The 18,593-nt window shown below is 36.2% G+C and overlaps 1 protein-coding gene across 1 annotated transcript in view; it reads left to right on the forward strand.

The window, feature by feature from the left end:
• The first annotated feature begins 855 nt into the window (after window positions 1-855).
• The window catches only part of LOC148956317 (nucleolar protein 11), a 64,942-nt gene continuing 47,204 nt past the window's right edge, over window positions 856-18,593 (forward strand). The window contains exon 1 of the mRNA XM_089094917.1: window positions 856-903. The gene's annotated coding sequence lies outside the window, so the exon portion shown is untranslated. The remainder of the gene's footprint in view (window positions 904-18,593) is intronic.

Consider the following 18,593-nt stretch of genomic DNA (forward strand, 5'->3'; position numbering starts at 1 on the left):
ATAGAGGGAAATGAAAAATTTCTTAAGCTGTTAGCCTTTTCAAATTATGATAATGGAAATCAAGAGGACTGCTGCCAGTGAGCGAATAAGCTCTTCAAAAATATCCTGAGAAACTTTTGGCAGGCTCCGGCTCACGCCCTCCCCTAAATACATGGCTGCGCACGCTGTACGTTAGTTCTTAGTCCCATTTTGTAGTTAGAGCTTATTATCGATAGACTTTTACAAAATTACTTTGCACGTTATCTTACATACCACATCTAAACAAAAAAATCACTACAAAAACATAAGGCTAAATACAGACAGACGGTACAATCAGTGCATACGACAGCGCACTGATGGCACCGGTGGCATCCCGTCGAAATATCTTCCAGGTCAGTGAGTCTTACATGGGCTGTGTGCCGTCGACAAATCGGCACGGCGTCTAGTCTGAAACTTTTCTTAGATCCGCAATAGACGAAAATGATAGTTTTTTCCCCATAAACAGAACATTGAACAAAGTATTTACAGGGTGAAACTGCATCAAAAGTATAGCTCATCCATTTTTGTTTCCTTGCATAAATCTTTGGGTATCCAGTAGGTTATATTTAAGTAAGATAATCGGTAAATTGGATAACGTTTAATAAATCTTCTGTCTGATTTGAGAGGCTCGTCGTGAGAGATTTGTATTATTTGGTATATGTTCAGATGGGTGATGAAACCAGCCCTTTTAAATGAATAGTTGTTTTCATGAGTACTAGTGCCGAATTAATTTTCAGTTGCTATCTTCATGAAAATGGACCCTGTTTACACCTAAGAACTAAATCAAATTAGATGAAAAAACTAGGCTGCGATAGCACAATTTCTGGCAACAGCGTATTTTGCTTGCGTCAAATATAAAACTTTCTAGCGTGACTTCAGGAAAAGGTTCTGTAATTTCCAATTAAGCTTACAATTGCTATCCCATGAACAATCTATTTCCTTATATCTTATGTGAAATTTTCCCCGTAATTTTTAGATTTTGTTCACCCAGGAATCATTGTCCAAGATAGTAAAATATTTATTGGGCTGTTTTTAAAAATGCAGTCTTTACTATTGTAGCAGGATTTACACCATATCAAAGCTGTTTCCCTGAATTTAAGAAATAGATTTGCAAACCTTAAAAGGCTTTTAAATCATTTTTTCATACATCACTTTTCTTCAAATTGATTTAACAGTTTATCCAAACAAAGGCAAATTTAGGCCTATTGCAGATATTCAGTCCACAGTAGCCTAGGTTAGGAGAAAAAGTAAAGGTAAATTTTTGGCAGTTCATATTAATGACTTACAAATAAATTGAACCTATTACTTGATTCCTTTTTTTTATGCTCTTTACAATTATAATTGGTAGGCTAATCATTTTTGTCAGAAATGAATTTTTCTCCCTTCCCTATATATACCAATTCAGGGTATATATTTGTACATAAGGGGATGGGTGGGCGGTTGTAAAGTTTAAACTTACCTCTTTTTTGTATCAGAATTAAAATTTGCCCCCACCCCCTTAATGTGCAAATATAGGGTAAGACACCCAGTAGTCAGACACTTTAATCACTTTGAAAACTTTTTGACATTTAAACTACTCTAATTACTGTATTATACCACCTAGAAACTTAATTTTTGTATCAAAAAATTTCTGAAGAATTTCTGAACAAGTAGGTTACTAATTCAAATAGTTTCACTTGTACAGCACCTCCTATTTTCGAATTTACTAGCAAATGACAGTTCTGCCTAAACTTGGACATACAAATAGCTCATTGTAAATAGTGATTAAAATAGTATAAAAGATTATGTCCGAGAATAGGCAGGTGGCCGACTACTGGGTGTCTTACCCTATAGGCTACCCTGAATTGGTATATATAGGGGTGGGGGTAAAATTCTTTTCCAACAAAAATGATTGTTACATTTGGGAAGAGCATAAAAAAGGCATCAAGTAGTATGTTTACTTTATTTGTAAGTCAATAATATGAACTGCCAAAAATTTACCAAAGTAAATTTGTTACTGCAATGAATATGGATTCAGGATGAAATTTTGGTTCTAAAGTCTTCTGTATTTCTTAGCTATGATATCATAAGCAGTACAATAGTCCTGCCTAAGTAAAGAACAATGTGGGCACAATGTATTTTTTTTTCTTTTAGACCAGGGCACTTTGTATCTAAGGAGTTGTTGAAGAAACTTGATAAGGGCTCATTCAATTCAAAATTTGAAGGGTTTGTGCCCTTTTTAATAGCCAAAAGTGATCAGAAGGCAACTAACACCTTTTCCACACCCACCATTTCCCAAAACATATCCAATCAAAATTTTGAGATTGCCATTTTGTTCAATGTAGTTGAAAAGTCCAGAAATCATGTCTTTGAGGATGACACCCAACCCATAGCCCTCAGGGCAAGGGTTGTAAGTTATGCCCTGGGGGCATATTAGGTTTTTATAGAAAGCATTGTCATAGAAACTTCAAAAAGGGATCATTCAATTGGAAATTGAAATAGCTAGTGCCCTTTTTAAAAGTCAAAAGTGATTGGAGAGCAACTAAACCCCCTCTCATGCCCACTATATCCCCAAACACATCCAATCAAATTTTGAGACAACCATTTTGTTGAATGTAGCTGAAAGCTCTGGAAATTAGGTCTTTCAGGATGACAACACCCCCCCCCCCCCCAAAAAAAAAACAAACACCAGGACAAGGGTTGTAAGTTATGCCCTGGGGGCATACAAGGTTTTTATAGCAAGTGTTGTGATAGAAACATCCAAAAGGGCTCATTTGATTAGAAATTGAAAGGGCTAGTGCCCTTTTTAATAGTCAAAAGTGATTGGAGGGCAACTAACCCCCTCTCATGCCCACCATTTTCCCAATTACATTCAATCAAAATTTAGAGATAGCCATTTTGTTCAACATAGTTGAAAGTTCTGGAAATTATGTTTTTGAGGAAGACAATCCCCCCACAGCCCTCTGGGCAAGGGTTGAAAGTTATTCCCTTGGGGCATATAATTCAATTCAATTGAGATTTGTTTTATTAACACTTTACACTTAAATTAAAAATACTCAGAAATACAATTAACAAACAAATTCTGGGCCATAATCCATAATAATTGACCCTCAGGGTCAATCCTGTTGAGGAAAAATTATATCACATAGTCTTGGTCCTCTCTATGCCTATCAGGATGAACTCAAATAACCTCCATACATTACAAATACCAATAATAAAACTTAACTCAAATTTCAAATTAAACAGGATAATACAAGATCTGATATAGCTTATAATTTTATTAGAAAAATAAAATTATTAATTTAACATTATAATTTTTTTATCAATTTTCATTTATTTTTATCATAAAAAATCATATTAAATTATTTACTATCATTAGGGCTTCTTACTCAGATGTTTTTTTTTAAATTTAATTTGAATGAAGCAAGACTAGGTTTTTGTCTTAATTCCTGTGGTAGAACATTCCATATTTGTGGACATAAAATATCCATAGAAAAATCAGACCAAATACATGACATAAATGGAACAACCAACAGGCTTCTATCTCGTGATCTTCCCTGACGTGTTTCAACTTATGAAAAAATTCCTGAGAATCATTTTGGTAATAGAGAATGAAAATATTTGTAAACAAAACTGAACAATTAAACACTTCCAAACTATCTAGAAAACATACAGAATCCGTTTCTTTAATTAGGTTTAATGCTTTTTTATTTGCTTTATTAATAATATTCGTATGAACTTTAAGTATCGCCAGCCATACAAGAGAGCAATATTGGATGTCATTGAATCAGTGCGAAGTACAGAAGACGAAGGATCTTAATAAGAAAAAAATGCTTTAGTTTTTTCAAAATACCCAGATTTCTTGAAATTTTTAGGCCTACTGCTGCAGATACTTGACAGATCCCCTATCACTATCTCTGATGCTTGGTCTCTGAATTACCCCTCTAGACATTTCAAGACCTTTAAAAGAAGGCTGGAGCTTTCTTACTCTTGAAAATAGCAAAACATGGGATATCTTTACATTTATTTTCATCTTGTTAGCATCCATCCACAAATGAACATGCTCCATTGTTTCTTGTTGTTAATGAACCAGTCCCTCGCCATCCTCATTAGCACATCCAATGACAGTGTTGTCTGCAAAGTCCTGAAACACTTTGTCTCAATTTGAATCCAGACTCGGGTTAGACAATGAAGTGCTATGGCACAAAATGCAGCAAGAAACTACAGGGCAGGCAAAAATAAATTGTAAATCATTTATGTGAATAATGAATAAGAGAGGGCCAAGTATTGAGCCTTGGGGCATGCTGCAACTGATTGTTTTTGATGAAGGATTATCATTCCCTACAATAATTACTCAATCTTCAAGATAACTTTTAAGGCCAATGTAGGTGTTTTTTGGGACAGTTTTTTTAGTATCACCTGTCAATAGTAATCACCTAGTATCATCATAAAAAAAATCTATGTCTTCAGAGGTAATAATACAGGGTTGTCAAATCAGCAGGCAAAGGACAAGCTTCAAGGAGATATCAAATCTTGTCTTGGACAAGATGTCTTGAAATGGCTGAAAGTTTTTGATAATTTGCAAAGGAAAAAAGAATAACTAATAAAATGGTTCTAGGCATTTACCCCCCCCCCTGGGAAAATGCACCTGAAAAATCCCCCGTGGAGATTTAGGCTTTCAAAATTTGAGAATTTTATTTGATTTTTTTATTTCCATACAGGGAAGGAATTTTGGCACTTATGTACTACACGCTACTCACTCAAGTTTATGATGTGTAAAACTTGAGAACAAACCAGTTTCTTTCAGCTTAGCGCAAGACAAGGCAAAGAAAAGTGACAGATTATATGGGAAATATATAATTTGGGGGTACTTGTGTAGAATCTGGGTAAACGCAAAAGTAAGACTGCATCGAAATCTCAAAGCCGCTATTGATAAACAGGTTTCCGCTGCATATTGAGATATTGCTCACTCCGTTACAAAGATTTAAACTTTAGTTTTTTGGGGTTTAGGGGGACTCAAATGTAGCTAGGTTAGGTTAGATTAGGTTACGTATTGCTACTTTTCAATTAGCTGGTACCCACGCGACAATGCGAAGATCAGATAAAAATCTGTTTGTCTGCAATGATAAGTGATTGAATGAACATGGATGTTAAAATCACAATTTTGGATTTGCCAAAGACAGAAAAAGAGAATGGGTTCTGCCAAAGACAGAACCCATGACATTTTAGCATTCTAAACACATAATTGTAATTTGTAAATCTTATAATTTTGTTTGTAAACCATTATATTTTTGTCCTATTTTGTTTTATTTTAGTACCCCTGTTTTTGTACCGGGTATCTGTCTTGCGTGTTGCAGACTAACAGGTTTTTATTCTATCTGATCTTCACATTATTGCGTGGGTACCAGCTAATTGAAAAGTGCCTACGTATTTAATACACGCTATGCTTTACCTCCCCCCCCCCCTGTAAAGTGCAAATATATGGCCCAAATTTGTTTCTGAACTATTATATTTTCATCCTATCTTGTTTTATTTCATTAGCATTAACAAAACTTCACTTCTTGCGTATGCACTCAGATTCTACACAAGTACCATTTGGGCTATATATTTACATATTAGGGGGGGTAAAGTATTTCAAGTCCCTTTGGACCCCCTCTCCCTAAAAAAATACGTCCTCCCCCAAAACAAATCCTGGTTATGGCCTTGGGGATTATAAATCAACTTCTACCTCCACCCTCTCCTCATCTTCCCGTTAGAACTAATTCTGTATTTATTTGATGGCTGAATGAGAGCTGGGACTTTTTGGCATCAAAGTGCACCCTTTGAGGTATCTCTCTCCCTCCCTAATTACAAAAAAATCCTATCAATAAGGGATCTGTCCTAAGACTGAGGATTTGAATGATGGGGTCTGGGTACTTGCTTGATCGTGGCCAACATTGTATATCAGAAATTGAATCTATTACAAGAGTATAATACTAGTGGTAATAATTGTGTTTTTAATCCAATAAAAAACTGATGGGCTCAAAGATAGAGTACACAAAAAAAAGACATAAAACTTCTTCAGAATAAATTCTATTGTTTAAAAATAAGGACATCTTTTGCAACCAGCGAACTTGGAAGTATACCATTAGCATCCACGGTGCTTTGTGTTAGGTGAGGAACTGCACTAAGACAAAAGATATTTGTATAGTTTCACTCAGGAAATCACTCAGAGGAGTTATTTCCATAGTTTTTTGTTGTATGGTGACTGTTCAAACAGTCTTTTAGCTGTTCCTCTAAGCTATTTTTTGCCATGAAGGGAGATTTTACAAGGCTATGGAGGTATTTTGTATAGTTTTTTTGCACCATGATTTGCACATTCTTCTTTTTCAATAAGCGAGCCATACGGGATGCTTTGCTTTAGTCTATATATTAAATAAAAAAAATAAAGTTTTTTTTAGCTGAAAGTAAGGAGCAACTATAAAACTTAAAACAAACAGAAATTATTCTGTAAACAAAAGGAGCTGTCCCCTCCTCAATACCTTGCTGTTTAGGCTAATTTTTTTTATCATTTTAAAAAATAAAGTTGTGAGACAGAGTCAAACTTTAGCGTAAAGAGTGAGGCGTTGAGGATGGAACAGCTCCTTTCATATATGGAATAATTTCTGTTTGTTTTAAGTTTTAATGTCGCTCCTTATTCTCAGTTAAAAAAAAATGTTTTTTTTTATTTAATTTCTGAAAGTTTTTGAATTAATGCAGGTTTTGATTTTGGCTCACCGTACATGAATAATTAAAACAAAATTTGCATATTAATTTTACTTTTTTTGGTTAAATGGCTTTCTTGAAAGTTGTTTAATTTTATTTACAAACGTTTCTTTTAGTAATAAATATACGTAACTTACGAATTAACTTTTGTAACAAACTTCTGTACTCATTCATTTTTATTACATACATTAAGGAGTTCTGGCCTTAGTCAACACCTCGCTCTTGACACTAAAGTTCAAATTTTGTTCCAATTCTATAAAAATGACCCCTTATTTACAAAGGCCGTTAATTAAAATAAATAGCTCTTATGAAAGTACTAGAAAAAACTTTAGCATAAAGAGTGAGGTATTGACTAGGTGGCAAACCCAACCTTATACATAATAAGTTCTGTTTGTTTTAAGTTTTGATGTTGCTCCTTACTTTCAGTTGAAAAACTTGTTTTTTTAATTTAATTTCTAATCGTTTTTTTTTAAATAATGCTGGGAAATCCGGCAGTTCCTTCATAGAAATTTCCCTTCCCCCATGAAAACTTCCGCCGCGGAAAGATCCTCCCACTTAACCCCTGACCCCCCCCCCCACTACCAGAAAAATCCCTCCTGAAAACATCTGCATACTTCCCAATAACCAATACTATATGTAAACATTGGGTAAAGTTCAAAACTTTCCTTCAAAAGTTCAAAAGTCCCCCCCCCCCAGGGACTTTGGGGGATTAAATCATCCTAAAAGACATAGTTATTATATTTTCGACCATGATGAACAAAATGGCTGTCTCAAAATTTTGGTCGAGTGACTTTGGGAAAAAATGAGCATGGGAGGGGTCTAGTTGCCCTCCATTTTTGGGTCACTTAAAAAGGGCCTAGAACTTTTAATTTCTGTTCGAATGAGCCCTCCCACGATATTCTATCACTACTGGGTCGATACGATCACCCCCGGGAAAAAAAAACAAATAAACACACATCCCTAATCTTTCTTCTGGCAAAAAATATAAATTCCACATTTTTGCAGATAGGAGTTTGAAACCTCTACAGGAGGGTTCTCTGGTATGCTGAATCTGATGGTGTGATTTTCATTAAGATTCTATAAATTTTAGGGGGTTGTTTCCCTCTTTTTTCGAAAATCAGGTAGAATAAAAAACGCTAGAATATCTGTCACCAACGCACCAAAGATATTGTAACCCGTCCATCTCTTCACTAATGCGAAAACCTTCAACAAGAATGTATGTCTCCATACTTTTAGATGGACCCTTATAATTTATGAAGCATACATGACTGACGGGATTTTTGCCCTTTTTCACAGCTCAAGCAAATATAACAATATTTATTTTTTTATCCCCATATATAATAGTTTTTTTTAGTGAAAGTGTCAAAATGACCCCTACACATCCTTTGGCTGTGTAGTCATGGCCCTTGCTGCGTTTGTTCCATCCCCCGTCACACACCACTGTAGTCCAATAGGAACTATTCAGAAATCTGTCTTCGTGAACTACCATTTTCAGTGACTCCTGTCCTTTCTGCTGTAAGATTTCCGTCAATGTTTCCATCCATACGGTGCCAATTGCTGATTCAGTTTTCATGGAAGTCTCTTTTGACATAGGGCAGATGCCTAAGGGACGCCCAGTGTTTCAGATAGCGTGGCGTAGCCTCCACCTGTCCCCATAACACCCCACGCAGCCTCAAAGTTCATGTCTCCTCGTACATTGGTATAGCACTCTGCCGTTCCTTCCGGCTTGCTGTCTGTAAAAGTTGTCAAATAGTCTTTTACACTTATTGTGGGAGAATCAAGATAGTTTTTTATGATTTTTTTCCCTTACAGGCCTCAAAAATCAAAAGCTTTACCTGGTTTCTACGTGTTTACAGGCTGTGATATAGTATTTTCCTTTTCTGGCACTGGAAAGAAGATAGCCTTTGATGTCTGGAAAAGTTATCTCAATGCAACTGACGTGTTCTTGGATTTGTCGCCTGCGTCGACTGCTACGAGACCCTGAATGCAAGAGCTACTGGAGAGATTTGCAGTTTTATGCTATGAGTGGACAAGTGAAGTCCAGGGTGTTGACGATGCGAGAAAAGTGATTTTTGCCAAGGGACGGCAGATTGACTGCATCCCACCAACATCTGACACGCTTCTTCAGCACACCAGACGTGCAAACTTTCAGGTAGACCGAATTTGGGGAATAGCAGCCCAACCCATTCAGAATCTTCTTTCCCCCTCTGAATTTGGATGGAAGCTCGTAATGATGAATGGCATCCTGTCGGGACGACGCTACCAGAGGCTTCCAAGGCGTGCAAAGAACTGATCAAATGTAGCTGCAAGAAAGCCTGCAAGCCATCAACCAAGTGCATTAAGGCTTGACTACCATGCACTGATCTGTGTGCCTGTAATGGAGCCTGCTACAGTTCTGACGCCAGCAACGAATAGGCTGCTGAACCAGGGCACCAACTGCGTACCACTTTTCTTTTTTTTCTTATTTTTACCTCTTTTTAGTTCTTCCTTCAGTGATTAAAGTCATACCTTTAAACGAAAGTTATAGCAGCGGATTTGACTCTTAACCGAGGGGGGGGGGCAGTCGTAGTTTTGCGCGTCACAGCTGTCATCCCCGGTTTCCTTTACCACCTACTCCCAGTAGAGTCATCATAACCAGTGCAGCCAAAATTGAAAAAAAACTCAGTTTGGAATTTCCCCTGCCCCCCGCCCCCGGTTTCCCCTATCCAGGATTTAGGATGTAATACTGTCCCACTCGATCTTGAGAATGCCTCCTGAAATGGTGAGAACAAACTTAGAGACAACAGATCATAAATTTCCATTCTGTAGCATTTCCCTCGGGGGAAATATTTACCCCTGTTTCTCCCCTCCCAGGGCATCTTCTGCACTTTCACCATGCCATTAAATCAGTGACTATATAAGATTGAATAAACAAACCGAATACCAATTTGAAATAGACAAAAACAAATATTTCTTGTTTCCTTCCTGTTAGGTGTATTTCACCCCCCTCCCTTTGATGGTGGGACACTACAAGCACATTTTCCATCACTTTTCTTCAATTTCTGCCTAATATCGAGTATATACACTGAATATCAAGCTAAAATAAGGAAAAAGATTTTTTTTGCTTTTCCCTTTTTTGGGTGTCTTTTATCCCCTGTTTCCCCCTTTTAAAGGGGTCAGATCGCTTGTGTCTCAGTTTCATTCGAAAGAGCACATCAAACTGCCCCTGTTGACCAACTTTCACACGTTTTTTCCAAATTTGCACGAACCTTTGACTAAGCAACTAGACTATATGTGGTTCTCTCAGCAGACAAACTCCAATCCAATTAAAGACAAGTAATAGACAATTAAACGCAAGTATGAGTATGACCCGTCCTAGCCTCGGGTATGTTTGCAGCCAGAGGGTGTAAAGTGGGGTTATGTAGGACAGGAGAGACAGAGTAAAAATTTAATTTTATTTATAATTATATATAAAATTAATGAATCGGATTAGAAAGCTGAAAAGTGTGGAATAAACTAAATAAAAAAAGAGCTACAATTTGAAGTTAATTTTGACTTTCGCTTTTATCAATGCCTTGCAAGAGTCCAAAATATAAAAACTCAAAAACAATCGTGGAGGAATAAATTAAAAGAATCTAGAATTTTCAATCCGGCCAATTAATTTGAAAAGTTTTTTTTGAATTTATAGTACTTTTCATTGCTTCAAATTTTCCATTTCTGAGGCTCCAGACCTTTTTTAAAAAAAAGCTACCAGGTTTCACATTAGATTTTTTTTTCTATTATCTGGGAATTTTATCAGAAAAAAAAACCGACCAAGTTTTAGATCCTTTTTCAAAGATCACTTATGCAAAATTTCATTGTGCTGGTATGTCGGGTCAGAGAGCAAGATCTTTTTCGTAGCACAGGAAAATTAACATTGCAATGAATTTAGAGACTTTCACCTTAAACCAGGAAAAAGTATGGTCTAACTTACCGAGTAGTATATCATGGGACATGCAATCAAATGCCTTCTTTATGTCCAGGAGTGTTGCCATAGGGATTTTACCTTAATCCATCATTTTCTTTATAAAAATAGAAAGAGAAGCAAGAACATCCTCTGTAGTGTCCAGGATGGAATCCAAATTGTTGCAAATTCAGAAAACCCTTAACTTCCAAAAACATTGCAAGTTGTTTATGCATTGGTTTTTCAAAAAATTTTGAAAATGTTGATAAAAGTGATATCGTCCTGTAATTAGACACATCCAATGGATCTCCCCTTTTAAAAACTGGGACCACTCTTGCTTTCTTTAGATCAGCTGCAAAAATACCCGTTTCATATAATAGGTTCATCACAAAAGTTATTGGTTTAACCAAAACTTCAGCACTTTCCTTTACAATTTTAGTATTAGTTCTGTCATAGCCTGATGCAGAACTACCTTTCAGATTCTTATTATATTTACAACATCATATTCAGAAACTGGAACAAATCTCATCAATTCATTAAAAGTTGATCAACTCAGGAACAAAATCTTTATAATTTTGAAGATATATCGGAACTGACTCAATTGTTGCCCTCCCAACTTCACTGAAAAAAGAAGCTAAAACCCCCAGGATCTCACTTTCATTCTCAATACTTACTCCCTTATGAATTAGTTTTTTTTGGCATATCAGCAGCTTTAGAAGAAGGTTTTAAAACTGATTTTATAATACTCCAAATTTTCTTACCATTATTTTCACAAATCTTAAATTTATTTAAAAAATACTTTTCTTTTTCATTTTGTATAATTCTACAAAGCTGGTTCTTGTAACTTTTATATGCTTCTAATGAACATTTAGTTGGTTCACTTAAATAATCCCTCCACATTCTCATCTTCTTATTTATACAATCTAGAAGACTTTTCGAAACCCATAGACACCTAGAAAGAAACTTTCTAGAATTACAGACAATACTCTTTTCACAGCATTCTTCCGTTTTTTCTACAACAATACAGTGAAACATTTGGAAAGCACTGTCTGCATTATTTTCATCATACAATGACTACCAGGTGATTTTGCTCATTTCCTCTTTAAAAAATTTAACATTATCCTCCAAAAAATTTAGAAATTTTAAATTTTGATTCATCTGGCGACTAGAAGTTACATGATCTTTAATTATATATGAAGCCAAAATAGGGTAGTATCAGACATATCTGAAACTAAAACTGACGCAGAAGTAGGAGAACTTGAGCAAAAAATACTGGCAATCACCATATGAGACGTTTGTGTGACTTTTGTAGGAATAGTAATAGACGGATATAATCCAAAAGCTGCTATCATCAGAAGGTCAACAGCATCTTTTTTTAATGGAAGACCAAGATCAATATTAAAATCACCCATCAGGAATATTTCAGTATATTGCGAATGGGGCATCTTTTCAAAAATACTTTACAGATGGGCCAAAAATTCAGGGATCGACCCAAAAGGAGGCGATAAATCTCACCAACTAATACCTTTTCATTATGAGCTACACTTATTTCAACAAAATGAGATTCAAAAACACCTTCAATGTTAATCATCAAATCATCTTTTCTAAATGAATGTAAAGAATCACATATGTAAAATGCTAACCCCCCTCTTTTCTTTTCTTTATGGTGAAGGAACTCTGAATGATAATTCAGAAGATCAACGAGAGTAGATGTCTGTTGGTTTAAAAACGTTTCACATAAACCAAAAACTTTAGGCTGGGCAACCTCACTTAAAAGCTGAATATCGCCCATAGAAGAGCATAACCCTTGACAATTTAGTTGATCCAATGAAAACTGAGATAAGGTTGCTATAGAAAGCATTGTTGGAGAAACTTTAAAAAGGGCTTATTCAATTGGAAATTGAAAGGGCTAGTGCCCTTTTTAATAGTTGAAGGTGATTGAAGGGCAACTAACCCCCCTCCCATGCCCATCATTTCCTCAAACACATCCAATCAAAATTTTAAGATAGCTATTTTGTTCAACATAGTTGAAAGGTATGAAAATTATGTCTTTGATGATGACCCCCCTCACAGCCCTAAGGGGAAGGGTCGTAAGTTATGCCCTGGGGCATATAAGGTATATATATATATATACATATATATATATATATATATATATATATATATATATATATATATATATATATATAGAAATGGTGATTGTATAAACTTTGGACGGGGCTCATTGGATTGGTGATCAGAAGTTCTAGTGCCCTTCTTAAGATACAGAGTGATTGGAGAAGGATACCCCCCCCCCCACACCTTGTATTTTACCAAAATGCATGGGATAGAAACTTTGAGATGGCCATTTGTTGTCATAGAAACTTCAAAAAGAGCTCATTTGATTGGAAATTGAAAGGGCTAGTGCCCTTTTTAATAGTTGAAAGTGATTGGAGGGCAACTAGTCCTCTCCCATACCCACCATTTCCCCAAACATATCCAGTCAAAATTTTGAGATAGCCGTTTTGTTGAACATAATTGAAAGGTTAAGGAATTATATTTTTGAGGATGACAACTCAACCCCTTCCCCCCCCCACAGCCCTCAGGGCAAGGGTTGTAAGTTGGGCCCTGGGGAAATATAAGGGTAGAAAAGGTGATTGTATAAACTTTGGAGGCGGCTCATTGGATTCGTAATCAGAAGTTCTAGTGTAATTTTTAAGATTGAGAATGATCAAAGGGTGGATACCCTCCCCCCACACCTGGGATTTTCCCAAAATATATCTAATAGAAATTTTCAGATGACCAATTGTTGTCATAGAAACTTCTAAAAAGTCCCATTCGATTGGAAATTGAAAGGGCTAGTGCTCTTATTATTTGTCAAAAGTGGTTGGAGGACAACAAGCCCCTCCCCCATGCCCATCAATTCCCAAAACACATCTAATCAAAATTTTGAGATAGCCATTTTATCCAGCTTAGTTGAAATGTCTGGAAATTATGTCTTTGATAACCCACATACTCTCCCAAGATCAGAATATAATTTGCACTTTACTGAAAAAAATGGCTATGGATTTTCAGTTTAGTATACATATACTGACATTTATTCCTTAAAGTTTTAATAATTTTTTATTTATTAAAGATAAGAAAGTTAAAACACTTTAAATGTATTTTGTTATTTAATGTTGTATGATGAAAGAATTAGAATGGCTTTTGAGTCTTCAATGGGAAAGTGAACACAAAACAGATATTTTTGTCAAAAAAACACAAGACAAGATAAGTTTGTTCTAAAACAAGATTAATAACTGATAATTATTTATTATAGCTATTTAGCTATTATATTAAGAAAAATATATTCTTGATGTGCTATATTACTGAAATTTTGAGATAGCCATTTGTTCAAAAACAGTCCAAAGATCACTTAGCAAGGCCTTTGGGGTTGACACAACCCCACAGGGTCTGGGGGCCAGGGTTGTAAGTTATGCCCTGGAGCATGTAAGCTTTTTATGGAAGGTGGGGTTGCTTGAACTTTAGAGGAAGCTCATTAGATTAGAAATGTATAGCTCTAGTCCCCTTTTAAGAGTCGAAATTGATGTAAAGCAACTACCCCCTCCCTCCCTGACAACCTTTTTTCCCAAACGCATCCAATCAAAATTGTGAGATAACCATTTTGTTCAAAATAGTTCAAAGAGCATATAACAATGGCTTCAAGGTGGACACAACCCTCCAGAGCCCAGGTGCAAGGGTTGTAAGTTATGCCCCGGGTATATATGTAGCTTTCAATGCTACCACTAAAGTTAGTGTAACTAATGCTGCTAAAGGTATTAAGATGAAACTTAGGGGACGTTTAGGAGTTTCAATTAAAGGAAAAAACTGTATGAATGCAGGTTTTCAAAAGGGCATATAAGCAATATCATAGGCAGAACCACTCTATAATAGCTAGAAATATCATTGAAACTTTTAAAAGAGTTAATTCAATTCAAAATTAGAAGTTCTGGTGGCCTTTTTAAGAGTAACAAGAGATGGGAGGGCAAGCAGCCCTCCTCTCAAGCTCATTATTTTTCCAAACGCACCCAGTCAAAACTTTGAGACAGCCATTTTGTTCAGCATAGTAGAACGGTCCAGCAACTATGTCTTTAGGGATATTAGGCATGCCAATCCCCCACAATTATGCAATTGGCCCATTATGCTTTAAAACTAAATGTTGCTTTAAAATGAATAAAAAAGTCATTGTGTTTATGGTTGCCAATAAGACTCCTCAGTAATAGGCCATATCAAGAACAACTGGGGGTATGAAGTTGAAACTTTTGGGGATACTATAATTACAACTTCTGCTCTTACAATTCAAATAAATAAAAAGAGGGTAAGTGTATCCAGGTTGTGAAAGATCAAAGATAAAATTTTTGGGAATGATATTAAATTTTACTTTTCAGGTCAACTTCAGGAGTTATAAAATTAATTAAAAAAATACTGTTTGTGTCAGGATTAAAAAATATTGAAAAAGTTTCTCCAACATACAAATAGCAACTCATACTATGGATTCTTGTACAAGAAAACTGAAAAGATATAAATATTATTTTTTACATGAAAATGACTATGTCAATACAGCTGTCCTCTGCCAAAACCAAGTATCTACATTTGTCATTTGTCGAGAAAATTGTCAAATCGTAATTTTCTTCATTTTCTAATTTGGAACAGCTGATGATGATACATGACATTATCAATAGGCATTCCGGAGTCAACTTAGTAATTATCTGCATTTTTTTCAGATTATTTTTTTTAAACTTCACTAAATGTAGAGACTAGTTTTGGTAGACGTTTTCTTGGCTAATATACGAGAATTCCACCGCCAAAACTTAGTGCCTACACAATATTGTATTTCAAAAAATATCTTCTAGGAACAATGAAGATAAACTGCTTCTTCGAATAAAAAAAAAAGAAGAACTGAAACCATAGCTTATCAGAGAGGTTTATTCTTCATATGGGTCGTCTTCATCCTCGATGAGATCTAGATTTTCATCGGAAACCAGAAGATCCTTCCAAAATTTCCTTCGATTTGCCGGTATCATCAGGCACAGTTTGTTAACAATTGAAACTTTTTTCTGGTCTTGAACACCCCTCGGAACAGAGTTGGGCTCGGGAAGCTGCTTGATATTGAATTTCTTCTGAAGAAACAAGCATTGCTCTTCCTCTCCGTCGAAATCTTGGAGGAATTTCATGCCGCGGAACCTCTTTTGAAAGATAGCTGCAACAATTGACTTTAACTTTGGTAGAGGCGAATCCTTTCTACCAGGCGTTGTTCTCTTGGATTCCCAATCTCTGAAATCCTTCAACTCTTTTGCAGAAGCTTGTTTCCTGCAGTTCTCAACAAGCTCAAAAAAGTGAGGGAAATAATAGCGTGTCCCATTTTTTCTCATTTTTGTTTCAATTTTGCTGTGTATGTTGTTTTCTGCATTGTGCGGGGGACCTTTTGTCGTATGCTTTAGCGTTGTGTTCTTGAGCCCTTCTTCTCTGTTGACCATCATCACAAGATAAGTATAAAGCACCCAGTTCTTATTCTGACTGGAACAATTGTCCATCCAAAATATGAATTCCTGGGCATCCCTCTTTGTTGTAACTACAGTATAAACAGAATCCACTATGTTTTTGGCACCCCTGCCCGTAAAAGCTTCGAGCCACAGTAAACAAAAAGAACCGCCTTTTCTTACAGACACTGTATTATACTGGTTGATACGGGCGAATGTTTTATTGAAGACAACAAGACAACAAAGGATTATTGCTTCTTTGTTCCCAGGCAAGTCAGGTAACAGAATCAATTTTTGCAAGTCAACTGCGAATACACATATTCCAGTTTCTCCACTTACAGTTGCGTCACGTTGAAAAGCATGCGTAGCCTTCCTTATCAGTTCAATGTGTTCTTGCCATTGTTACCAGGAAACATCAACATCGTGAGTCTTATCTGCTGCAGAAGAAGAAGCTTCAAACTCTCCATTAACACCTTCATCGCTGCTGCTTTCTTTTCTGCTGTCATCAATCTCCGTACAATTGTTCACACTCAGGACAGACATCGCATGCTGACATATTTAACGAAATTTTCGTTTTTTCCAACTGATACCTGTAAGTCTCCTGTAACACAATTGGTATTGGAATCTTAGGGAAAAAGTCCTTATGAATCAAATCAGCTATTAAAGAATATGGCAGAAATTTGATGTTTGGTGCATTTTTGCGACTGTAGTATGGCGCAGAGGGTCCAAAAGAAATGACATAATTTTTCATATTATCAACCAATTCCGTTGGTAGCCTGTTGCGACAACTCTATCTGACTCTTAAACCAATTATACTCTTGCCAACTAGCCCAGCTTCCCTTTTATTGCTCAGTTCAGCTAGCTAAGGGTATGATTTGAACACAAAAGTTTTCAAGAACATTTAGTTGTAAACTTTCATCTTCACTACCACATTGTTATCTTTCATCAGAAGGTAGTAGCGTCTAGTTTCATTTTTTTTGTAGAATTAAGCCGTTTGAGGGTGACTTTTTATCGGCCGTCTTTTTATAGACGCCAGCCTGACACATCTCGCGAGAAATTCGGTTCTCGATGCACAGCTTTTTTCCAAAAACTTTCCCAGATTTCTTTTCTGGTCCCAATGTCAAGCTCCGTACATCTCTTTTTACATGTTATATCACTCTAGTTTTTAATAAAAGGATACCTGCGCTCAGCAGATTCTTTTTTTTCCTCTTCAGTTTTGCTTCTTTTTCTTCTCGAGTTCTCTGTATTCACATTTTATTGTTGTTCAGAATCGTTTATTTCTTGATTTGTGTTGCCTTTTGATGACAGAATTATTGCTTCCGTATTTTTTTGTGCTCATATGTCTTGACTGTTCCCTTGCAGCTGACCTCTACCAGTACAAGTAATGGCTCTGCTTTCCTCAAAACTACTGCCGTTCCTCAAAACATCACTGTCACTGATCTGTTTATTATCTACAAAAGTTTCAGTCACTGTACTGCAAGGCATGTCAATTGGCACAAAAGTCTCTAGTTCAAAGACATCATGAGTGAATAATGGTTACAATTCACGGAACCCTGGAGGTTCAGATTCATTAAGAGAAGGATTTTTGTAACTCTGTATTTTTTTGTAAGCTGTCGTCTGCTCAGCTACACTTCTTACAACAGTAGGTTGTCGAACGACTGAGCCACTGCCTGCAACTGCTTGACCAAACCTGAAATAGGAAATACATAATTTGTCTTTTCCATTTTCTAATGCAGATTTTTTTTTTACTGGATTCTTAATTTTTTGCAGAAATTCCTATGGGCTGTAGTGAGTGAGCACCTCCAATTGTAAAAACTCAACATCATTGTTTTCTTGAGTTCTTAGCCTTTTTGAAACTGCCAAACAACTTTGCCGACAGGATTCAATCCTTTGCGGCTTGGGATACAAATGTTGCTCAGGAGGGCAAATATTGTCACATATGGCGAGATTTATCAGAAATTCTCCAGCTAATGAAAAGAGTAAGACCTGACTGGAGCATAGTACAGATGGGATATAAAATGATATCAGCTTAGCGCAACAGCAACCCCGAATCGCTGAAACCAAAAAACGGAAGAAATCTTTGAGTAACCCACAAAGTGTGAACAAACAAACCGAATCAGGAAATGGACTGTGAAATCAGTTTCTTTGTAGGATTAACTCGAAAAAGTAGTTTTTACGGCTTAGGGATGACATTACAGTACCCACGACCCGACGAAATACCCACGATCAAAAGTCTTGGTAACACTCCTCTTCCTATATCCGAGCTGATGCAAGTTAGCACAATCTTTTTAACAAGCTATGGTCTACTGCAGGAGGGCTATGATGGCTCAATGTGCTTCACAGGTTCAATATCTTGAAATATCTCAAGAAATACTTGATGGAAGAAAGCCATTTGGGTCTAGGGTTGTAGAGTAGATAATGATCTATAAGGC

Source organism: Artemia sp. Qi Xiang Cuo, chromosome 1, assembly GCF_049724085.1.
Source record: "Artemia sp. Qi Xiang Cuo chromosome 1, ASM4972408v1, whole genome shotgun sequence".
Classification (NCBI taxonomy): domain Eukaryota; kingdom Metazoa; phylum Arthropoda; class Branchiopoda; order Anostraca; family Artemiidae; genus Artemia; species Artemia sp. Qi Xiang Cuo.